The 8,882-nt window shown below is 36.3% G+C and overlaps 1 non-coding gene across 1 annotated transcript; it reads right to left on the reverse strand.

Annotated features, from left to right (window-relative positions):
• Window positions 1-2,224: 2,224 nt before the first annotated feature.
• Window positions 2,225-2,330, reverse strand: LOC121228454 (small nucleolar RNA R71). The gene has a single exon (XR_005926030.1). It is a non-coding gene; the product is annotated as a small nucleolar RNA R71 (small nucleolar RNA).
• Between the last annotated feature and the right edge of the window lie 6,552 nt (window positions 2,331-8,882).

Below are 8,882 nucleotides of genomic sequence, written 5' to 3' on the forward strand. Positions count from 1 at the left end.
AGGGGAATGTTATTGTTCCTTAATCACTTAAGTTCTTGAGTTAGAATCTTAACAGGTTCCTCCCCATAAGACATGTCCGGTCTAATCTACACTTCAATCGGAGAAATCACATGTGAAGGGTCAAAGCGATATTGGCATAACATGGTGATAAACCGTAATTTATACATATTTTTATCCCATGCTTGGCACATTTATGGATGGTTTCTCCTTAGATTTGGTGAATTCGATGCTCTTAATTTTTTAATTTCATGTTTTATACTTAGGTGAGCATAGGAGAGTAAAAAGAGCGAGAAACGGGCCAAAAATAGAGAAAATGGACCCACATGGGAAATCAACATGGCTTGGACTTCCTCACACGGGTAAGCCACACGGTCGTGTCCATTTGGCAGGATCGAAGTACGACTTACACGGGTAGACTACATGCCCATGCCTATTTAACAGCATTGACCACAGTCTGGAGCAATTGCACACGGGCGTGTCCCTGTCGAGCCTAAGTATAGTCCTATCGGAAAAGGCCACTTTTGAGTGGTCTTAGGCATTTGAAAGCCTATTTAAACACTTGAGGAGGCACTTAGAGCACACACATGGAGTAGGAGGCAAGGAATTACTCAAGGGAAGCCGATTGATCCATCTCAAAAGCCGGATTCATCGTCAAGACTGGAGATCTCCCTTCAATTTCCATTCAGGGGTTTTGGGTTTTCTTTATGTTTTGTATTCGTTATTCTTCTGAGATGTTTTCTTTTATAATTATGAACTAAAACCCATAAATACCTAAAGGGAATGAAACCTAAGACGGATCTTGTTATTATTATCTGAATTGTATGATAAACATTTGACTTGTTCTTAATTATGTGTTCTTCATTCTTGTTTTAATATCTCAGGATATTGATTCAAGTTAATGTGCTTATTCAGAGGAGCAAAAGCCCCTGTCTAAGATTAAATTTATCATAATTAAGCGGAGTTGATTGCACGTGTAGAGATAGGGTGACAAGATTTTGTCAGATTAGGGTGAAACCTAATAAAAGAGTCCATAGATCGAGTTTATGCAAAACTAGGTGTTAATTAGAAAGAGATTTCAATTAATCAAGCTAGGGTTAGACATTATTATTCTCGAGAGAGATAATAATATAACTTAGGGATTTTTACGGATCGAGTCAAATGAATAAATCGTTTGATTCAAAGTCAAATAACAAGTGAAGTCTAGGTGGATTTTTCCTCGGGTTTTGTCTTAATCAATCGAGTTTTCCCAAAAGCTTTACCCCAATTTCTCTCTGTGCACTCTTAGTTTAGTTAATTAGTTTAGATAAACAAATCCCTTAATTTTTAGGCTAGATAATAAAAAGAAAGTAATTACTAGTACTCTTGGTTCCTTTGGGTTCGACAATACAGTCTTGCTAAAGCTATACTACTGTTCGATAGGTACACTTGCCTTTATCATGATAATAGTTAGTTTCAAGAATAATTAATTATAAATTTTTAAAACCTGTAACGAATATTACGTTTAAAGTTTTTCGCACCATTTTCGAGGAACTAAGATATTTGGAACACTCAATTTTTATTACTTTAGCCATTTTACTTTATTTACAATTTACAATTTTATTTTATTTTCTAATTTTTCTTTTATTCACTCCTGGTAGGTTTTTATAGTGTATGACTAGAAGAAACCCATCGGGACCATTACTCTTTCACAGTGAGAGCTATCACACAGTTCATAAAAACCGAAGAGAAATAAGGCGAAGCCTAAGATACACAGAGGAAGAGCAAGAGGATGATATTCACACTACAACTGAGGAGATGACTGAAAACCAAGAAAATTTGCTACCTTCTGCGATTGCTGCTAATCAGAATCCTGTTTTGTGTACTATGTATGATTATGCTAAACTTTCTTTAACAAGACCTGAATCGAGCATAGTTAGGCCTGCTATTGCTGCAAATAATTTTGAACTGGAACCTAACACCATTCAAATGATCCAACAGTTTGTTCAGTTTGATGGTTTGCAGGACGAGAACCCAAATGCTCATTTGGTGAATTTCTTAGAGTTTTGCGACCCTTTTAAAATCAATGGCGTTTCCGATGATGCCATTCACCTTTGGTTGTTTCCCTTTTCATTAAGGAATAAGGCTAAACAGTGGTTGAACTTGTTACCACGAGGGTCAATCACTACTTGGGAACAAATGACCGAAAAATTTTTATTAGAATATTTTCCGCCAGCTAAATTAGCCAAATTACATAATGATATTTTTTCTTTTGTGCAGATGGATTTAGAAATACTCTATGATGCATGAGAGAGATACAAGGACCTTTTAAGAAGATGCCCTCACCATGGGTTACCACTCTGGCTATAGGTTCAAACGTTTCATAATGGCCTAAATCCTTTGACTAGTATGATTCACGCAGCTGCTGGAGGCTGCTGGAGGAACTATCAATAATAAGACACCTGAGGATGCTTTTGAATTCATAGAAGAGATGTCACTGAATAATTATTAGTGGCAAGTCATGAGGACAAAGCCGACGAAAGCTGCTGACGTTTTTAACATTGATTCGATCACCATGTTCTCTAATCAGCTCGAACTTTTGAATAAAAAATTTACGGTTTTCTTGGTTCTTCACAGGTTCACCCAGTAATGTAGTGCAAAGCAAGTGGAGGTGGATCAAGCAATTCAGAATACCCACCCTATGGAAACAACATGGAAAATGAGTAGTTAAATTACATGGGTAATAATCCTCGATCTCAAAATAATCCTTATAGTAATAGTTACAGTGTAGGATGGAGGAACCACCCAAATTTCTCATGCGGAGGCCAAGGGAATCAGAGACCACCAGCTCCAGGCTACCAACAACTACTCTACCAACAAGAGAAAAAGCCGAACCTTGAGAAAACTCGTTTTCAGAATACTCTACCAACAACTACTCTACCAACAACTACTCTACCACCATCTCGGTGTTAGAAACTCGTTTTCAGAATACCGAGACAACACTTAAGAATCAACAAGCGATGATCCAAGGACTCAAAACTCAGATAGGAAAGCTCGCCAAACTAATTTCTGAAAGACCACCAGGAAGTCTACCTAGTAACATTGAACCCAAACCAAAAAAACACGTGAAAGCAGTTACACTAAGGAGTGGGAAAGTGTTAGTTGAATCTGAAAAGAAGCCACCATAAGAAGCTGACAGAAAGGAGGTCGAACCCGAAAACAATGACAATCTAATGCCAAAAGAATATAAATGACAAATCCCATACCCATCAAAGTTGAAGAAAGACCACATGGATGCACAATTCGGTAAATTTCTTGAACTTTTTAAGCAACTGCATGTTAACTTACCTTTTGTTGAAGCTATATCGCAGATGCCTACATATGCAAAATTTTTAAAGGAGCTTCTAATGAACAAAAGGAAGTTTGAAGACTTATCTACAGTGGATCTTAATGAGAAGTGCTCAGCCATACTCCAAAACAAACTGCCAACCAAACTGAAAGATCCAAGAAGTTTTACTATTCCCTGCTTAATTGGTAGTTTGAATGTTGATAAAGCACTAGCTAATTTAGGCGCCATCATTAATTTGATGCCATATAAAATGTTTAAACAACTTGGTCTTGGGGAACCTAAACCCACTAGGATGAGTATTCAATTAGCTGATAGATCTGTTAAATATCCTAGGGGAATTATAGAGAATGTACTTGTAAAAGTAGATAAATTTATATTCCCTGTTGATTTCATTGTGCTTGACATGGATGAAGATGTTGAGGTGCCTTTAATGTAACAGCCCAAAATTGACCCTAGTCGGGAAGTGGTTTCGGGACCACAAAACCGAGTCATAAAAATAATTAATTTCCATATTCTATGCTTATTATGTATGTACATGAGTATGTGGAAGTTTCATTCTCCAATTTTGCCAATTGTATGAGAAATTATTAAATAGGGATCGATATGAGACATGGTGAAAATATGATAGGCTAATTTAAAATGGTCTATTAATGCATGTTGTGAAAATGATGGGTTTGCATGTCAAATTACCCAAAATTTGAGCTAGTGGTTGGCCATGCTATGGGTGGAAACATGTTGGGAACATGTTGGCCTAGTGAGGTATGTAGGAAAAAAATAAAATAAGGAGTATGGGTAATAAAGAAAGGAAAAACAAAAAAATGAGTGGTTGTTTCCCCCCCCACCATTGCCGTGAGCTAAAGAAAGGAAAAGAAAAACTTGTTCATCCTTTTTCATCCTCTTTTGACCGAAAATTCTAAGGGAGGAGGAAGGAGTTCTTGCTTCATGTTTGGTTTGGAAGAGAATTAGGAGGAAGTTTGGCCATGCATGTAACTAGATTGAGGTATGTTTGATATTATTCTTTGAGATTCATGTATATTTTAAGTTGTAAGTTTGAAATCTACCTAGCCATGGTTCAAACTTTGTTAAATGATGGAGATGATATTCGGCCATGCATGTTACATTCTTGGTTGGTATTTTGATGTTTGATGTTGTGGTGATGAGGCATGAAGATGAGTTAAGATTCGGCCTAGGTGGAGTTTGTGTTAATGCCATTGCATGCTAAATATGAAGCTTGTTAATGATGCATGTGATGGTGGATTGATGATTCTTGAATCTCTTTTTTTTTAGCATTTTTGAGTGAGCACCCCGAACCCGAGACCGACACCGGAGTCGAACACGAGATGTTAACAGACTTTAAACCCTTTATAAAAATATTTCTCAGACACTGCCAATCTGCGTACTAGTCGCTTTAAAAATCATATCTTGAGTTTCACAACTCGAAAATCAGTTTCGTGATTTTTCCCTGAAACTAGACTCATATGCCAATCTACATATTTTTTTCTAGAATTTTTGGTCGGGCCAATTAGTACAGTTTATTAGTCAAAGTCTCCCATGTTACAGGGATCGACTACACTGACCTTTGCGCATTACGACCTGGATATCTCCCTGCACAGAGCTTCAATACTGATGCCGTTTCTTTCTATAGAAACTAGACTCAGAGGGGAATCTATCCATATATGGTATGACTCCTAATTGTCTCTGGTTAATTTATAATTAATTTCCAAAGTCGGAACAGGGAATCCAGAAACCGTTCTGGTCCTGTCTCACGAGAACCTGAATATCTCTTAACATACTGTCCATATGATCTTTTTGTTGCTTCTATATGAAAATAGACTCATCGAGCTTCGAATACATAATTTATTCATCAATTTATTCCACTCCTACTATTTTTAGTGATTTTCAATCTCACGTCACTGCTGCTGCCAGCATCTGTTACGAAAGCAACTATGCCCATTTCGTGATTTCTCCTTGATCTAACTAGTAATTCGTCATACATATCACAAATTATGATCATGACTAGCCATGCCAAAGGCTAATCATTGTCAAACATCCCCCTACTACACTATTGCCATATCATGAATTTTAACACCAAAATAATCAACCATGACATATGGCATAAAAAGGTCGAATTATCAAGATTTACGACCTAACGTTATGAAACCAAACCCAACCGAACATTTATGCCATTTTCGCATGGCTAAAAGTTTACATACCAAAGTTCAAACACAACATAATAGCCTATACATGCCGAAATGTTCTCCTAAGCCGACTAAGAAGAAAGTACAAAAACTTGCTAGCCGGTGTGATGACTTCGACGACGGCACGATCACGCAAAAAGAGACGAGTCCAAGAAACCTAGAATAGGTGACAAGCAAACACCGAATGAGTATATAACTCAGTAAGCCATAAGCATTCCACAACCATCCATTAATAAAATTATCACAACAGGAAACAATGAAATGAGGTTAAGTACTCCATCCATACCAAACTATACCATAGTTCCTTAAACCCTATGGTTCAATCTCATACCAAGTCCTACATTGGCCTTTCATACATCATTTTATTTTCATTATAATCATACAATTAAACGAACTTTCACCTATTCCACAATGAACCTTATGTACGTGACTTCAACTATAATCGTCACATAGGTTCAAAACTTACCAAGCTCAACTCCAAATATAAACATAGCGCCTATTAGCCATGAACTCAAGGTACTTACCTTTTCCGCTGTCCAAAATTGACTCGGTAAAGTCGCACCCTTCATGTAAATAATTTATAGAAAATATATATTGGGTTCGCACACATAGTGCTTAATAATCAACCGCGCACACTTAGTGCCATGCACTTTAAGCTCACACACTTAGTGCCATGCATTTCAAGTTCGCACACTTACCTTTTCCGCTGTCCAAAATCGACTCGGTAAGGTCGCACCCTTAATGTAAATAATTTATAGAAAATATATATTGGGTTCGCACACATAGTGCTTAATAATCAACCACGCACACTTAGTGCCATGTACTTTAAACTCGCACACTTAGTGCTGTACAATTTAAACCCGCACACTTAGTGCCAATCTCATGACCGTGAACACTTATTGCCCGCACACTTAGTGCCGAAAACCAGCCACTCAATAGGCTTCACTTCCTTTTTACATTCGACAAATTTCATCTCTACTTACATATACATTTGTATACATTTCATCTCATTAAACACAATGGTATAGGTATTACGATCCTTTAAATCAATACCAAAGATATGCTTAATGACTTACTTGTGTTGGGTAAGATGGTTCCAACTCGGCTACTCGATGATCTTTTCTTTGCCTTTGCTCGATTCTCCTCCTTTAACTCCTTGAGCTTAATCAATAAATCAACTAGTTTAACCGCCTTGCTAAATATTTACAATCCAATGACACATGCATATGTATGTTAGTATATTCGGCAATCACCCTTACTAATCACCCACTTGATCAATTATGGAGAATCAAAGTTAATATCACAATGTGTACCCTATATGGCCCATTATACATAATCAAATTTAACATCATCTATATATTTACTCATATGGCCGAATATACCTAATCATACATACACCTAAGCAAAAATAATTTCTAAAATCTTTATATCATTTATACACTAGTAAAGCATCCTCTCCCTTTCCATCAATTTAGCACATGCATTACTCATTAACCTACAAAAATTATATTCGGCCTTAGCACACAACTTGCTAGCCGATTCTTCCCCATCTAGCAACCAATGCACATATGTGCTCACTCAAAAATGCTAAAAAAAGAGATTCAAGAATCATCAATCCACCATCACATGCATCATTAACAAGCTTCATATTTAGCATGCAATGGCATTAACACAAACTCCACCTAGGCCGAATCTTAACTCATCTTCATGCCTCATCACCACAACATCAAACATCAAAATACCAACCAAGAATGTAACATGCATGGCCGAATATCATCTCCATCATTTAACAAAGTTTGAACCGTGGCTAGGTAGATTTCAAACTTACAACTTAAAATATACATGAATCTCAAAGAATAATATCAAACATACCTCAATCTAGTTACATGCATGGCCAAACTTCCTCCTAATTCTCTTCCAAACCAAACATGAAGCAAGAACTCCTTCCTCCTCCCTTAGAATTTTCAGTCAAAAGAGGATGAAAAAGGATGAACAAGTTTTTCTTTTCCTTTCTTTAGCTCACGGCAATGGGGGGGGGGAAACAACCACTCATTTTTTTGTTTTTCCTTTCTTTATTACCCATACTCCTTATTTTATTTTTTTCCTACATACCTCACTAGGCCAACATGTTCCCAACATGTTTCCACCCATAGCATGGCCAACCACTAGCTCAAATTTTGGGTAATTTGACATGCAAACCCATCATTTTCACAACATGCATTAATAGACCATTTTAAATTAGCCTATCATATTTTCACCATGTCTCATATCGATCCCTATTTAATAATTTCTCATACAATTGGAAAAATTGGAGAATGAAACTTCCACATACTCATGTACACACATAATAAGCATAGAATATGGAAATTAATTATTTTTATGACTCGATTTTGTGGTCCCGAAACCACTTCCCGACTAGGGTCAATTTTGGGCTGTTACATTTAATCTTAGGTAGGCCTTTTTTAGCCACTGCTAGGGCTGTAATGATGTGGGTGATGGTAAATTGGTACTTAGAGTAGGTGACGAAGAGATTATTTTTAAAATTTATGATGCCAAGTGTGACAGCCGTAATTTGACCCCAATCGGAAAGTGGTTTTGGGGCCACAAAACTGAGTCATAAAAATAATTAGATGTTATATTCTGTGCTTATTATATGTGAAAGTGCATGTGTGAAAATTTCATGCTTTAATATTGTCATTTGTGAGTGAAATTATTAAATAGGACTTATGTGAAAATTTTTGAAAATATGATAGGTTATTTTTGTAATGGCCAAATAATTTATGGTGTAAATAAGTGGATTTGCATGTCAAATTTCCCACTTTAGTTGAAGTGGCCGGCCATGATAATGATGATAAGCAAAATATGTATTATATATTAATATTATAATGGTAATGGTTTAATTTATGAAATAAAAATTAATTAAAATAAGAAATGATAATAGAAAAACAAAAGAAAAACAAAATGTATATTTCATCTTCTTCCTTAGCTTAGCCAAACCTTAAAGAAGAAAAGGGGAGATAACATTCGGTCACTTTGAGCTTGGATTAAGGTATGAAATTCATGTTAGTTTTTGAAATTATAGCATATATTAAGCTAGTTACTAAGTCCCTTACTTAGCCCATGTCAAAATTTTGAATTGTGTAGTGATTTGAGTATTCGTCTGTGGAAGATTTTTTGAAGGGGATGATTGTTGTCTTTATGTTTTAATGAATAATTGCAAATGGGTGATGTTTGAGATAGTTTAATTGTAACACCCCGTACCCGAGACCGTTGCCGGAGTTGGACACGAGGTGCTAACAGACTTAATTCATTTATTTTCATAGTCCGTTTTAAAAAATTTCCAGACAAGCTGGCTAACT

Source organism: Gossypium hirsutum, chromosome A04 (genome assembly GCF_007990345.1).
Source record: "Gossypium hirsutum isolate 1008001.06 chromosome A04, Gossypium_hirsutum_v2.1, whole genome shotgun sequence".
Classification (NCBI taxonomy): Eukaryota; Viridiplantae; Streptophyta; class Magnoliopsida; order Malvales; family Malvaceae; genus Gossypium; species Gossypium hirsutum.